The sequence below is a fragment of the Manis pentadactyla genome (genome assembly GCF_030020395.1).
Source record: "Manis pentadactyla isolate mManPen7 chromosome Y unlocalized genomic scaffold, mManPen7.hap1 SUPER_Y_unloc_5, whole genome shotgun sequence".
Taxonomy (NCBI): domain Eukaryota; kingdom Metazoa; phylum Chordata; class Mammalia; order Pholidota; family Manidae; genus Manis; species Manis pentadactyla.
The window spans coordinates 964,579-981,286 of record NW_026644610.1 but is presented as its reverse complement, the minus strand read 5'-3'; the positions used below and the strand labels follow the sequence as shown (position 1 = coordinate 981,286).

At 40.9% G+C, this 16,708-nt stretch overlaps 1 protein-coding gene across 1 annotated transcript in view; it reads left to right on the top strand.

The window, feature by feature from the left end:
- Positions 1-11,835, top strand: part of LOC130682320 (transcription initiation factor TFIID subunit 1-like) — a 154,065-nt gene extending 142,230 nt beyond the window's left edge. Inside the window, 1 exon segment of the mRNA XM_057496703.1 lies at positions 11,515-11,835. The gene's annotated coding sequence lies outside the window, so the exon portion shown is untranslated.
- The last annotated feature ends 4,873 nt before the right edge of the window (positions 11,836-16,708 follow it).

Genomic DNA, 16,708 nt, shown 5'->3' with positions numbered 1-16,708 from the left:
TTAAGAGAACTGTGTGACCATTCCAAAAGGAACAATATTCATATTATAGGGGTTCCAGAAGAAGAGAGAGGAAAAGACATGGAAAGTATCTTAGAAAAAATAATTGCTGAAAACTTCCCGAAACAGAGGGGAGGAAATAATCGAACAGACCACGGAAATACACAGAACCTCAAACAGAAAGGATTCAATGAGGACAACACCAAGACACATAATAATTAAAATGGCAAAGATCAAGTAAAAAGAAAGAGTTTTAAAGGCAGCAAGAGGGAAAAAGGTCACCTATAAAGGAAAACCCATCAGGATAACATCAGACTTCTCGACAGAAAAACTACAGGCCAGAAGAGAATGGCATGATATATTTAATACAATGAAACAGAATTGCCTTGAACCAAGGATACTGTATTCAGCACGACTATCATTCAAATATGATGGTGGGATTTAAAAATTCCCAGAGAAACAAAAGCTGAGGGAATTTGCTTCCAACAAACCACCTCTACAGAACATCTTACAGGGACTGCTCTAGATGGGAGCACTCCTAGAAAGAGCACAGCACAAAACAACCAACATATGAAGAATCGAGGAGGAGGAACAAGAAGGGAGAGAAGAAAAGAATCTCCAGACAGTGTATATAACAGCTCAATAAGCGAGCTAAGTTAGGCAGTAAGATACTAAAGAGTCTAACCTTGAACCTTTGGTAACCATGAATTTAAAGACTGCAATGGCAATAAGTACATATCTTTCAATAGTCACCCTAAATGTTAATGGGTTGAATGCACCAATCAAAAGACATAGAGTAATAGAATGGAAAAAAAAGCAAGAACCATCTATATGCTGCTTACAAGATCCTCAGCTCAAACCCAAAGACATGTACAGACTAAAAGTCAAGGGATAGAAAAACATGTTTCAAGCAAACAACAGCGAGAAGAAAGCAGGGGTTGCAGTACAAATATCAGACAAAATAGACTTCAAAACTAAGAAAGTAACAAGAGATAAAGAAGGACACTATATAATGATAAAGAGCTCAGTCCAACAAGAGGATATAACCATTCTAAATATATATGCACCCAACACAGGAGCACCAGCATATGTGAAACAAATACTAACAGAACTAAAGGGGGTAATAGACTGCAATGCATTCATTCTAGGAAACCTCAACACACCATTCACCCCAAAGGATAGATCCAACAGACAGAAAATAAGTAAGAACACGGAAGCACTGAACAACACAGTAGAGCAGATGGACCTAATAGACATCTATAGAACTCTACATCCAAAAGCACCAGGAAATACATTTTTCTCAATTGCACATGGAACATTCTCCGGAATAGACCACATACTAGGCCACAGCAAGAAACTCAGAAAATTCCAAACGTTTGAAATCCTACCAACCAACTTTTCAGACAACAAAGGCATAAAACTAGAAATAATCTGAACAAAGAAAGCAAAGAGGCTCACAAACACATGGAGGCCTAACAATATGCTCCTAAATAATCAATGGATCAATGACCAAATCAAAATGGAGATCCAGCAATATATGGAAACAAAAGACAACAACAACACTAAACCCAAACATCTGTGGGACACAGCAAAAGCAGTCTTAAGAGGAAAGTATATAGCAATACAAGCATATTTAAAAAAGGAAGAACAATCCCAAATGAATGGTCTAATGTCACAATTATCGAAATTGGAAAAAGAAGAACAAATGAGGCCTATTCAGCAGAACTAGTTTCATAATAAAGATCAGAGAAGAAATAAAATTGAGAAGAATAAAACAATAGCAAAATTCAATGAAACCAAGAACTGGTTCTTTGAGAAAATAAACAAAATAGATAAGCCTCTAGACAGACTTATTAAGAAGAAAAGAGAGTCAACACAAATCAACAGTATAAGAAACGAGAAACGAAAAATCACGACGGACCCCACAGAAATAGAAAGAATTATTAGAGAATACTATGAAAACCTATATGCTAACAAGCAGGGAAACCTAGGAGAAATGGACAACTTCCTAGAAAAATACAACCTTCCAAGACTGACACAGAAAGAAACAGAAAATCAAAACAGACCAATTACCACCAAAGAAATTGAAGCTGTAATCTAAAAACTACCAAAGAACAAAACCCCCGGGCCAGATGGATTTAACTCGGAATTTTATCAGATATACAGGGAAGACATAATAACAATTCTCCTTAAAGTTTTCCAATAAATAGAGGAGAAGGGGATACTCCCAAACTCATTCTATGAAGCTAACATCACCCTAATACCAAAACCAGGCAAAGACCCCACCAAGAAAGAAAACTACAGACCAATATCCCCGATGAACGTTGATATAAAATACTCAACAAAATATTAGCAAAACGAATTCAAAAATACATCAAAAGGATCATACACCATGACCAAGTGGGATTCATCCCAGTGATCCGAGGAGGGTACAGCATTCGACAGTCCACCAACATCACCCACCACATAAACAAAAAGAAAGACAAAAACGACATGATCATCTCCATAGATGCTGAAAAAGCATTTGACAAAGTTCAACATCCATTCATGATAAAAACTCTCAGCAAAATGGGAATAGAGGGCAAGTACCTCAATATAATAAAGGCCATCTATGATAAACCCACAGACAATATTATATTGAACAGTGAGAAGCTGAAAGCATTTCCTCTGAGATCGGGAACTAGACAGGGATGCCCACTCTCTCCACTGTTATTTAACATAGTACTGAAGGTCCTAGCCATGGCAATCAGACAAAACAAAGAAACACAAGGAATCCAGTTTGGTAAAGAAGAAGTTAGACTGTCACTATTTGCAGATGACATGATACTCTACATAAAAAAAACTAAAGACTCCACCGCAAAACTACTAGAACTGATATCGGAATAGAGCAAAGTTGCTGGATACAAAATCAACACACAGAAACCGGTGGCTTTCCTATACACTAACAACTAACCAACAGAAAGAGAAATCAGGAAAACAACTCCATTCACAATTGCATCAAAATAAATAAAATACCTAGGAACAAACCTAACCAAAGAAGTGAAAGAATTATACTCTGAAAACTACAAGTCACTCTTAAGAGAAATTAAAGGGGACAATAAACAGATGGAAACTCATTCCATGCTAGTGGCTAGGAAGAATTAATATCATCAAAATGGCCATCCTGCCCAAAGCAATGATGCAATCCCTATGAAACTACCAGCAACATTCTTCAATGATCTGGAACAAATATTTCAAAAATTCATATGTAAACACCAAAGACCCCGAATAGCCAAAGCAATCCTGAGAAAGAAGAATAAAGTAGGGGGGATTTCACTCCCCAACTTCAAGCTCTACTATAAAGCCATAGTAATCAAGACAATTTGGTACTGGAACAAGAGGAGAGCCACATACCAGTGGAACAGACTAGAGAAACCACACATTAACCCAGACATATATGGTCAATTAATATTTGATAAAGGCGCCATGGACGTACAATGGCGAAATGACAGTCTCTTCAACAGGTGGTGCTGGCAAAACTGGACAGCTACATGAAGGAGAATGAAACCGGACCATTGTCTAACCCCATATACAAAAGTAAACTCAAAATGGATCAAAGACCTGAATGTAAGTCATGAAACCATTAAACTCTTGGAAGAAAACATAGGCAAAAACCTCTTAGACATAAACATGAGTGACCTCTTTTTGAACATATCTCCCCAGGCAAGGAAAACAACAGCAAAAATGAACAAGTGGGACTATATTGAGCTGAAAAGCTTCTGTATCGCAAAAGACACCACCAATAGAACAAAAAGGAACCCTACAGTATGTGAGAATATATTTAAAAATGACACGTCTGATAAAGGCTATTCGTCCAGAATATATAAAGAGCTCACAGGCCTAAACAAACAAAAAACAAATAACCCAATTAAAAAATGGGCGGAGGAACTGAACAGACAGTTCTCCACAATGGAAATACAGATGGCCAACAGACACATGAAAAGATGCTCCACGTCTCTATATATCAGAGAAATGCATATTAAAACTACAATGAGGTATCACCTCACACCAGTAAGGATGGCTGCCATCCAAAAGACAAACAACAACAAATGTTGGCGAGGCTGTGGAGAAAGGGGAACCTTCCTACACTACTGGTGGGAATGTAAGTTAGTTCAACCATTTTGGAAAGCAGTATGGAGGTACATCAAAATGCTCAAAACAGACCTACCATTCAACCCAGGAATTGCACTCCTAGGAGTTTACCCTAAGAATGCAGCAATCAAATATGAGAAAGATCAGTGCACCCCTATGTTTATCGCAGCACTGTTTACAATAGCCAAGAATTGGAAGCAACCTAAATGTCCATCGATAGATGAATGGATAAAGAAGATGTGGTACATATACACAATGGAATACTACTCAGCCATAACAAAAGGGCAAGTCCAACCATTTGCAGCAACATGGATGGAGCTGGAGGGTATTATGCTCAGTGAAACAAGCCAAGCGGAGAAAGAGAAATACCAAATGATTTCACTTATCTGAGCAATAGAGGAACAAAGGAAAAACTGAAGAAACAAAACAGCAGCAGAATCACAGAACTCAAGAATTGTCTAACAGGTACCATAGGGAAAGGGACTGGGGAGGATGGGTGGGTAGGGAGGGATAAGGGGGGGATAAGTATTGGGTATTAAGATTAGCATACATGGGGGGTAGGAGAAAAGGGACGGCTGTACAACACAGAGAAGGCAAGTAGTAATTCTACATCATTTTGCTATGCTGATGGATAGTGACTGTAAAGGGGCTTATAGGCGGGACCTGGTATAGGGGAGAGCCTAGTAAACATAATATTCGTCATGTAAGTGGAGATTAGTGTTACCAAAAAAAAAAAAAAAGGGCAGTTCCTGCGTGTTAACCTCCAATGAGTTCTACACAAGTGCATTAAGGGCATATAAAATGGTAGGCAAAGGTTCTGTTTGTGTTTATACAGAGGGTCAAAGCCTAATTGGGCTACCCCGAAAATGAACTAAGGTACGATATGGAAAAGAACTTCCAACATCAGCACTCTCTGGAAGACTCATGCCAGAAGAGGATCATCGAAAAACACCAACAAAAATCCACGCACTGCTACAGCTGTAGATGCACTCATCCCACCAGCTCCTGGACTTGCCATGGGAATGAAGGAGATATCTAAGCTGGCCTGTGCATACAGTAAAACAAGAAGTCTGACTGGATCTATACTGTTGGAACTCAACCAAGAATTAGGAGAAGTGCAAATTGTAGCGCTCCAAAATCTTACAACTACAGACTATTTACTGTTAAAAGAACATAAGGAATGTGAACATTCCCCAGGAATGGGTTGTTTTAATTTGTCTGATTTCTCTCAGACTGTTCAAGTTCAGGTGGACAATATCCACCATATCATAGATAAGTTTTCACAGATGCCTAAGGTGCCCAACTGGTTTTCTTGGTTTCACTGGAGATGGCTGGTTATTACAGGTATGCTTTGGTTATGTAACTATACTCCTATTATGTTAATGTGTGTGTATAATTTAAGTATAGCTTAAGACGTATACATGCTGAAGTTACTCTACAAGAAATATCAAAGAAATAATCAATCTTCCCATGTTTTCTTTCGCCTGCTACTTCTATAGCTTTTCTTCTTCCTTCCTAATTGCAACCCTTAAATTGAATTCGTGCCTCATATCAAATTTACCGAGTATCATAATTCTTCCAAGTGGTAAAGATACCTCAAGACAGATGCTGGGCATAGAAGCTACAGGGCATAACTATGCAAAGAAATAGAAAGCTAACCATTTCAAACAATAAGGCTTCTCTCTCACTTACCCACTTTACATTTCCCTGTATGGCCCCGGAAGATGACTGGTTAGCCAGAGACGGGTAAGATTCCTCAAGGGAGGAACACCTAAGACAGGCACAGTTGCAGGGGGGTCATCAGGTGAGAAATTGGGGATCAACAGAGTTGAGGCTTAGAACCTCACAACCCCCTCTTCTGAGAGAAATCTTCTGCATATGTGGATGTTTTATTTCCCTTGTCTAGCTTGGATTAACACATAGTCTACAGGCACACAACTGATCATCTACATTTGCTCTCTTACAACACTAAACTATGTTTTCTACCTTTTTCTTGTATCTACCTACGACTTCAGCATTTTATTAAAAATAATAATAATAGAGAAATGTGGTATCCACATATAAATCAAGTATAAAAATCAAATGAGTATTCATATTTGAACTGACTGTTTATAGTTCATAATGCATGAGCAAAACCGAAGGTTTCTGTGATGGCTGCCCTTGTACTGTTCACCATGTAAGAACTTATTCACTATGTAAGAATTTGTTCCCCATGTAAGAACTTGTTTGTTATGCCTCAGAAGATTGGAGACTGATGAAAATTAGTCTTGGGGTGGTTTAATGGTTGTGCATTGAGCAGTGACTCCCCTATCATAATTTTATTGTTGTTAACAACCATTTAATCAATAAATTTGAGAGATGCCCTCACAAACTAAAAGAAAAAAAAAAGTACACACTTCCACTGGTAAAGTAACATGTAATCAGGATGTAATGAATATAGTCAAGATATTGTAACAGCTTAGTATGGTGATAGCTGGTACCTAGACTTGTCATGTATATAAATGTTGAATCGCTATGTTGTACACCTGAAACTAATGTAATGTAATACTGTGTGTCAACTACCCTTCAATAAAAAATAATTATCTACACACAAAAAATTTATATTTTAAATTGAAGTGAAATATTTTTTCACAAGCCTTAAACAGAAAAAGAAAATGAAATTTTGATTAAGTAAGTCAGATAAAGTAGATGTAGGATAAATCAATTAGTTACAGCAACAATGATACTAATTTGGATTTAATTAGAAATAAGGATCATAGGTTTTTTTATTCTACTTTCTCTTAGTCATCTTAAGATAAATGAACTTACTGTAATGGTAAATTCAGAATATAGAGCTAATGATAGACTATTAACTTACAGAATCTTCATAAAAAATTACATATAATATATATTAGACTTATAACAGAGGAAAACTGAATTAAATCTCTGGGATATAAATTTAATTCTAAAATTAACTTGAAAATGAACTCCACTCTCCCCCAGAACTTTGTAATTATTAACAGGTGGCAGTTTCTCTTTGTTCTACCTGTTTTCTGAGTGTCAGGACAGAGAGAATGCAGAATATGGATTTTGCAGAACCCAATCCATCCTGTCCCAGCGTACTGATGAGTAACTGATAAGAGATGCAAAAAGCAATTGAACCGGTTCAAGACTGTCAGCTTACATCCTTACTATTTACTATTTTCTGTGTCTGTGAACAGCACAGCCTCTCTCCCTCAACTTCCCTCTAAAAGCCCCAACTGCTTGTGCTTCAGGGGGACAGTGGTTTTAAGGCTTTTAAGGCACGAGCTTGCCACTCATTCATTTGCTGGCTGAATAATAAACTATTCCTTTCCTTTCCTCAAAACTTTATCATTGTGTTTTGTGATTTGACTATGGTGACAAGGACCAGTTTTCCGCAACAGACTGATCTATCATTTCACCAGTATCCCACAAGTTTATGAAATGGTATTCTTTAGAGAAACATAATTTATGGTTTTAACTGGTCCTTTCTTCTTATAATTTGTGTTAATGGAAACAATCCCAAATAAGAAGGAACAGGGTAATAAAGGAAAACGGAGAAAGGAGAACGAAATTGACAATTTAGGCATTGATGATAATAAGGCAAGGGTGGGGTAATCCTTCATTAGTGTATATCAAAAAATTACAGTCACCAAAACAGAAAACAGTTTTAAATCAGGAAAGGCTCAAGTCAAAATAAAATCTCATTTGCACCAGTACTGTAAAAAGATAAAAGCAAACTGTTCTTTTCAGTTTAAGTCTGATGTGTCCAAGTGGAGAACTCTTCACAGTCCACTGTACACGTCTAAGAAGAAGCTTCTGCGCAGCAGTTGAGAATGAACCTGATCATTGGTACCTCGACATTTAAGGAGAAAACCACTACACATACAGCTAGGAGGTTTGCCTCAGAATATGACATCTGACTTACTTATTTTTACACATAAGTACTAATGCCAATTTATCAAGGTGTCAGTGCCAAATAATTGTCTCCAATGTACTAGATCCAAAGTTGCTGTTTTGGGTATTGGGAAACTGGAAAGGAATGTATGGTCCATTGCCTAAAAGCACCTGCACAAGGGAAGTGGCACCATTAGGTTAGAGCAGGGGTCTTCAGCCTCAGCACTACTGACTTTTGGGGTTGGATAACTCTTTGTTGTAAGGGGCTGTCCTGTGTGCTGCAAGACGTTTAGTGGCCTCCCTCATCTCTGCCTATCAATCTATTCCATGCCATGGGACTCCCTATGCCTGCCCCATACAGTTGTAATAAAATGTCCCAAGATTATTTCCAAATGTTCTCTGGGGAGCAAAATTGCCCTGGGTTAACATACAATAGGATTGCACAGAGGCAAAAATCTTTTATCCCCATATGTATCTTTACCTAATGATAGCTTACAAGAGAGTAGAATCAGTTTGTTACCTCTCATGTTTCTGAAGATATTGGGGTAATTATAAACCTCTTGAAATTGTCTATTACTTAGATATGCCAAGTGCATTCCAATTTAACCGTGAAGGATCACATTTCATTAAAAATGTATGAATTCTACAAAATTAGTGAGTGATATTAAATAAAACTGAGCTGCTAGTTTTAAAAGTGCAGGGTTTTTAATCTTAAAAAGATTTTGACATTCTGGCATCTTAGGAGTTACCTGCTTCTACTTTGGTTTGTAATCTTCTGGTGGGCTCAACACACTGTAACCTGGCCTTGAAGGGTTCACTTAGCACGTGGCATTTATGGGCAAGGTCATGGAACTGAATGTCCCTGTAGTAGGAACTCTCTTCCTAACCATATTGACTAATCAGTGTTAGGTCTCAGGAAACCTTTGTTCTTGGTGAATGAAGCACTGTTAATGTCGTGGCTGTTGAACCAGGGGCCTTTCAGTTGGACTAAAGTGCACAGAAGAAAACAGTGCCCCCACACCTGTCTCTGCACTTGTTACATCTTAGTCCCATGGGGAGATACACCCACCAGGGTATGGTGTGAATGGCCGCTGAAGTAGCTCCCCACTGATAAACCTTGTGTTGAGACTTAGTTTCTCACTCTTGGTGGAGTCAGGACATCAGTTCATTTCTCAAAGCATCATCCAAACACAGAGAAAGCCCAGGCCCACGTGCATGTCTCCATATACAGCCTTTGCCTTTCAGCTGTCTCCAGAAGCAGGGAGAGCTCTCCCCATGAACTGTCTGCTTTAGGAAATGGTTCACTTCTTACTACTCCAATTGCCTGTCTCTGAACAAAATATTTCTCTGCAATTACATTTGTATGGCTGGCATTTTCTGAGTGCCAGATTAACCAGCCTATAGTGTAAATAGTGCTGCAGTTGAGAAACTCTTCTCTAGATATTTGACCAGTTTCCCTAGAGATATCATGTTAAATTACCATGACACATATATCAAAAGTAAGAAATTAACCTTGGTTCAATATCATTAAGCTATGGAATTTTTCAGATTTCCATTTGTAAAAACTAATAACCTTCGGTCCCATGTTTACTCCTCTTTAGTCTGATCCCATCTGTGACAGTTTCTCCATCTTCCTTTGATTTTCGTGACCTTCATCTGCCTTTGTGTTTTTGAGCTTGGTACTTTTGAAGAGACTTGTAAGTGTTTCTCACCTGGCTGTGATACCGACCCCATCCACATAGCACAGGCAGTGTATGCAAATGTGTGCTTTGGGGTTTCATCTGTGACTGCAAGTGTCATGGCATTTAGAGGGTAAGAATGACTGGTAATTGTAGTGGTTGCAGGCTCAAGACATTTTCTAAGCAAAATGGCAACCATAGTGTCCTCCCTGCAGCACAGAGCTCTCAATCCTTTCTAGTAACTCAAGCAGACTGAAATGCCTTAATTTAAGTCTAGCAAAAGGTAGGTAGTGAACTTCAAAGTAAAAGCTTGATTTTTTTATAGTTTCAGTCCAGGAGTTTTTGTATCTAACACTAAGTGTCTCTACTGAAAATCTTTGCTTTAATGTTTTTAGCAACAATTTGAATCTTTTGGGAAATCTTTATTCCTAACTAGACAAAATGTTTTCATTTTATTTGCTGAGGTATTCCACCAAAGCATGAGTTGCAGCACAATGGAAACACTGAAAAAAAAACTATAATGCATAGCGTGTTTCCATGGCAAGAGGGCCAGGAAAGCATTTGGGACTCAGCTGTGTTGAGGGAGGTGTGTGCATCCTTCCTGCTGCTTTTCTTTATAGCCCTTCCCCCCACTGACAGTGTGCACATTTATTTACTTGTATCTTCTGTCTCCACCCCCTTAGAAAGCAAGTTCTCTGGGAGGAGGGACTTTGCTTTGTTTGTAGCATATTCTCTGACTCTCTAAAGGGAAATACCATCAAATCCATGCTTGAACAGTATTTAAAGAAGCTTGAGCTGGAAAGAACAACACAGGCAATGTGGCCAAATGACCTCTCACATGGTTTCTGGCCTCCTCTAGTATGCTAGGAATATGGCTTTGTACTTGTCTAAATTGTGCATATGGCATGTGCTGCATGTAATACTCTGTCTTTTCCCTTTGACAGCGTGTGTTGATATATATCGTTCTGTAACACACGTGTAGCTGTAGTTAAGTAGTTTGCCACAGCAGTTCATTGTGTCCTTTAGGGGATATCTGGGAACACCTGAGGGCACTCCTGATTGTCACTGCAGGAGGCGGTCCTAATGCATGTGGCGGAGAGAGGCCAGGTTAGGTGCTCCAAGTCCCTGGTGCACAGGGCATGCACCTCCACCCCCCACATAGAATTCTCTGGCCCAGGATCCCAGGAGCCCATTGGCCTATTTCTTCCCTTTAATCTTTCGACTAGTATTCCCTTGACAGCACGTACTGCAACTGCTGGTGGGTGTTCAGGCTGCTCCAACTCGCTGCTCTGACAGAGTGCTGCCTGCAGTCTCTCCGATGTGTGTGTGTGTGTGTGTGTGTGTGTGTGTGTGTGTGTGTGTGCGCGCGCGCACGCGCAGTGAGTTTCTGGAAGCTGTGCTTTGTTCCAGGAAACACTCCCCAGTGCTGCTCCTGGATGGCTGCCCCCCGACACCGCCGCACTGCCTGGGACTCCCATTCTCAGTCTTAACAACATTTGAATATTGTTTAACTTTTTAATGTTTCCCCGCCTGAAGAGGCTAAATACGCAGACCATTTTTTTTTACATTTACATGATCTGATTGGTCATCGATAATGCAAAATCATGAATAATTCACACCCAGAACATTCTGCTCAATGGGGGTAATGTTTTTGTCAAGCACACAGCACTTCACAGTGCTCACCTTTGTATCTTGATGTGTGCTAAATCCACCCCCACTCCATTTTCGGAGCCTGAGTCTGACTGTTTCTGCCAGTAGAGGGCACTGTCCCTCAGTGGTTCTCCACTGGGGTGATTTTTTTTTTTGACAGGTACTTCCCCCACCCGGCACCCGAGGAATATGTGGCAATGACTGGAGATATGTTTTTTTCACAATGGGGGTATGCTACCAGCACCTAGAGCAGGCAGGCCAGGGATTCTGCTACACCCCTACAGTGCAGAGGATGGCAGCCAGCCAACCGCACTTTTCCAACCCCAGGCGTTCCCAGGGGAACACATCTACTTTATCCATTCCGCTACTGGTGGACTTGTAGGCTGCTCCATGGGGAGAGACCGTGGCGTGGATGAGATCCCGCTCTGTGACTCTATCCAAAAAAGACACAGACAAACTGTATAACGGAAAACTGCCTCCTGTTGTTATTTCAGATAAGGGCAAGGCGGGTAAAGGGGAGTCGCCCTCCTGGGGTGGGGAAGGAGGGGAGGGAGGGGAGGGTGGGCAGGGGCAGGCGGTGGTCGTGGTGTCAACTGCGGCTCCTCAGCGTCCGGCGCAGAGGCTTCCCAGAGGCGGGGGGCTGGATGTGCAGGCAGGGACCCCTACATCTGTCCGCGTGGGCCTGAAGGCTCCGGGCTCAGGCGCCGCCCCTTGGTGTCGTGGCCTTCGATGTGGGGAGTTCCTCTGAGGCTCCTTTTCCTGCCCTGGCTCGGGGTGCGGGCCCTCAGCTCAGTGTCCTGGGCCTGGCGCGGGCACTGCTCGGGCGTTGGGTCGCTGGAGAGACCGCCTCTGTCCCCATGCTGGGGACCCGCAGGGCGTCGTGGTTCAGCGTGCGCCGGGGCGGCAGGCAGAGCAGCACCAGCTCCCAACCAGAGCCCTGCGCAGGTCGGGAAGGGCTCGACACACGGCAGTCTGGTGGGGCGGGTCCGGGCGCCCTGCCGAGCTAGTGCCTCTGGGCGTCGGGGGCCTCACCCCTCCAGGCGGGACGGCGTCGAGTGTTTGCGAGCGGATGCAGAGCTGCGGCTGGGCCAGCCCACGGGTGATGGTCGGGCCCAGGCTCTGCCCAGGTTCTGTCCCATGGGGATGGTGCGGCTGGCGCCCTGTTCAGCTTCCTGACGTTCTGAAGGTCCGATGTTCTGGCGTACCATGGATGGAGGCCCTCAGGGCTCAGCTGACCATTGGCTTCGAAGCGCAAGGACAGCACATAGGGGCGCCTGGGCACGTGGTCATGCCCACCAGACTCGCAACCGTCCAGGGGCACGCTTGCCCCCTGAACAACCTTGGCACTTCTGGGCCCAGGGGGTTTGCCTCTGGCCAGAGGAGCCAAGGAACCGTTGCCTTTTGTACAAGACATGTAAGAGGGGAAATGGAATCATTCCTACCAGGTCGCAGAAAGTACAGGAAATTGACGGGCAGGCACCCCCTCGCACCATTGTAAAATGAACATAGTACTCTTCTAGGATGCTCTTTAAGGAAGGCTAATCAGTTCACTTTTACTAGTCTTTAAAGGGATGTATTTCCTTTTTTCTGGCATGGTTGCTAATGTCAATTTTTGCAGCTTTGTTCATAAGGAAATGGTGAAAGCCATTCATCATTTCTGTTTAATCTCCATAAACATTGATTTAATGTGAACTCGCTAAAATCGAACCTTCATATATTTCATACATTCATATGTAGATCATCTCCAGTCTGAACTGTAATTCAATTTCTTTCTTGTCATTTCTACTGGTAATCCACGTATACAGAGCAGAATATGATACAGTTCCAATTTTCAGTTGGAAATCAGGTAACTACAAATAGGGTTTTCAAAGGCTGCTGGTAAACTGTTAATAGCATATCAGTTTGGAGGGCTGTTATTGGGCTGGCCCTAATACTGGAAGTGGGAAGGGGCAGAAATAGTGGCCAACAGAACAAGCAAGGATTGGATCAAGGGTGGGCAACAGATTTTTCTTCTGTGTCTGAGAGGTGGAACGCTTGAACTAAAACACAAAAGGCTTCTGTATTTCAGAGAGAGGCCACATGATGGGAAAGTAGGCATGCTGTTAGCTAATGCTGATGGAGAATGAGATCCCTAACAGTCTCTACTGAGAAATTATTTTTTAATTTGGTAGATTCTTAGTTAAGGAACAATCCCTAATTATATGATTTTGAAACAAAGAAAATTTCCTATTTTGTATTCTTCTTAGTAAGACATAGCTTCATAATGATAGACATGACTTTTCATTTCTAGGTAAGATGCGTCTTTAGATGTAGTAACACCAGATTGGATGTACTATTTCCTTAAATGTATTTTTTCTTTCCATCATCTGCAGCATTCCCCATGTTCTACTTTGCAACGTAACCCAGAGGGTGTCATTCTGGTTTGCGGTTACAGATCCTTCAAAAAACCACACCTTTCCTGCTGTTGAGATACAGTCAGCCATAAGCTTATAACCGCTAGATATGTCTTGTGCTGGTAAATCAACTTGTTGAATAATTCGACTGTTTTCATAGATTTTGAAGAAATCCCTCTGCTTCACAATGACTCATTTATTAATATGTCAAAGATTTCACTTTGTTAGTTTGTATTAGAGGTCAGTGTAGATCTGTGCTTTTCCTCCTGGGGCAGTGTTCCCTCCAAGGAGACATTTAGCAATATCACAATTGGCAGGGGATGGAGGCCACCAACATTGAGTAGGAAGAAATTAGGGGTGCTGCTAACCATCCTACTATACACAGGACAACCCTCGCAGCAAATAATTATTTGATCCCAATTGTCAATCATGTTGTGCTTGAGAAGCCCTGGTTTTGATGTTTGCTAAGAACATTCAGTGGTGTCATCTTTTGCTAAGAGCACTTTGTGTGGCCCTATTGTGTGATGGTTCATCACACAGGTCTTGGAGCCTGAATGCTTAGGTTTTTAATTATGGTTTAGTTTCTTGCTAACTATTTGAATACAGACAACTTACATCCCCTCATTTTCTTTCCTCTTATCACCTATAAGATGGTCATCATGATGGTACCCCTCTCTCAGAGTTGTTGAGAGATTAAATGAGTTAAAAAGTATAAGAAATTTTGAGGGATATGTCATACCTTTGACTTTCATTTAGAAGCCAAGAAAAATATTCACATTTCTTGGGTCTCTAGGGACTTACCTTCTTTAGTCAATATACAATCTTTTCTTTTAAAAGATATGTATTAAAGGAAAAGGCAATATCATGACTGTCATACAAATTAAAAATAATGCTATCAAGGCTTTTATTATTAATTAATGGGGGAACTAACAAAATGATAAAGTCAGTTCAAAAGAGACTTCAAGGCACCACGCATATACAGTGATTGAGGAATGGTGATGTTCATTTGCAAAGAGATGCCCCATCCAGGCTTTGCACTGGGCAGTACTCTACCATGTTCCACCAGACACAGTTTCCTTGGTCTCCTATGCACAAGAATCATTACATTTAATCCATTTTCTACAATTTGTTGATTTGCAAAGTAATTCAAAGACAATAAAAATTAGAAATTGTCCAGAAAAATGCACTCCCAGATCCTCTAATAGTTTTTAACCCATTTCAAGTTTTACATAGTTTTAACTGACAGTTCCACTCCTCTTCTCTCTTGACCATAACAACTTTTCAAAAGTGAAATATATTCTTTACAGAAGTGGAAGGAGGCAATGTGTGTTTATTTCAATTAGTGGGCATGTTATGTGTGTCAGAACTCCACATCCCACACATGATTGATGTTGGTGGCAAAGGTATATTGGAGGAAGGAGGCAGGAAAGAAACTATTTCCTGAGAAAGAAAGACTGAAACTACAGAACTCTCCTCACAAAGGACTCCTCCCAAGTTACTGAAATGCACATTGTTCTCTTTACCAAGGAAAATATCTAGTGAGGGAACTCATTTGCTCTCTGTAAAACATTAACATTCAAGATAATGAGTATATAATCAAATGCCAAAGCTTTTTGTGTGAGTAGTCATCTCTTTACTTAGGTGAAGCAAAGACACTGAGCATCTGTACCAGCGGGTAGTGATTTAGCCTGATGAACAAGAAGGTTTGAAAGGAATTGTTTCAGCACTCTGCACCTAAGGATACTGTTAAGACCGACTACTTGAGAAGTAAGAATCAGGAAGATTTTATTTCCCATGACAAGGGGTTTATTCAATCCCTGTGATCTGGGAGGACTACAAGGAAAATGAAGGCACTGTAGTTAAACCAGCCTTCATTGACTGTGAGGACGGAGAGTCAGTGCTCCAGGTGAATGTCCAGGATGTAGATGAATATGTTCACAACAAAGTCTGTTTTGGAAGTCCCAGCAGAAGAAGCTATTTGGGGGGTGAGGATGGCCAGGAGAATGAGGATTTATCAGGAAATGAACAGGGATCAGGATAGTAAGAAAATAAAGGAGACAATACTGGGGGAATGATAGAGCAAGAAGAAAAGAAATGGTCCCTAGAAAGGAGGTTATAGGAATTTCAAGGCTGAAGAATCTCTGTGGTTGGGCAAAAATACTAATTCTACCTAGTACTTGTATAACACTTCCTAGTTCACAAGGCATGTTCTTATGCATCTGACTCATTTAATATCAACACCAGTCATTTTTGAGTAGTTACTATCATCCCTGATTTATAAATGAGGAAATCAAGGCTAAGGGAGAATGAACTGATTTGCTGAGGTCACCATGCTAGAAAAATAAAAACTGAGTACCTGAACTCAGGCTTCCTGTTACTACATCCAGTGGTTTTTTTCCCCCCTTTTCAAGCAAAGTGTCCACACCAGTGGAATTACGTGAGAGACTGACTGACCAGTTTGAAGATGTCTATTTTAGCTCTGTCATGAGGGCCTGACCTTATTCAAGGCCAATTTGGTTGGAAGACATCCGTGGTGATTAACACTTACTGGAGATTTCAGTGGTGGGTTTAGTCTGTACTGAGCCACAATTTTTAGTCATCCTGAGAGGTGATAGAACAGGAAAGCATTAAGCAACCAGATAGGTAGACAAAGAACACAGAGCAACTTCTCCTTCTACTCTGGGTTGTACCTCAGTACTGGTTTATTATTTTGCAGAAGGGTTTGTGTTCCCAGATTATCAATATTAGGTATGAGAAAAGAAAATATTCCATAGTTTGATTAAAAGTATGTTGAAATTATCCCCTGCTGTAGATGATCAGGCTGTGACTGTCCTTCACATTCATGAATAATCATGCCTCAGCACACATTTTTTATTTGCTCAAGGAATTCCTTCTCGATAGCTTGATGCTGGACTTCAGAGATTCTCAAGTCATTACTGTTAGGTTCATGACCTGGGCTAT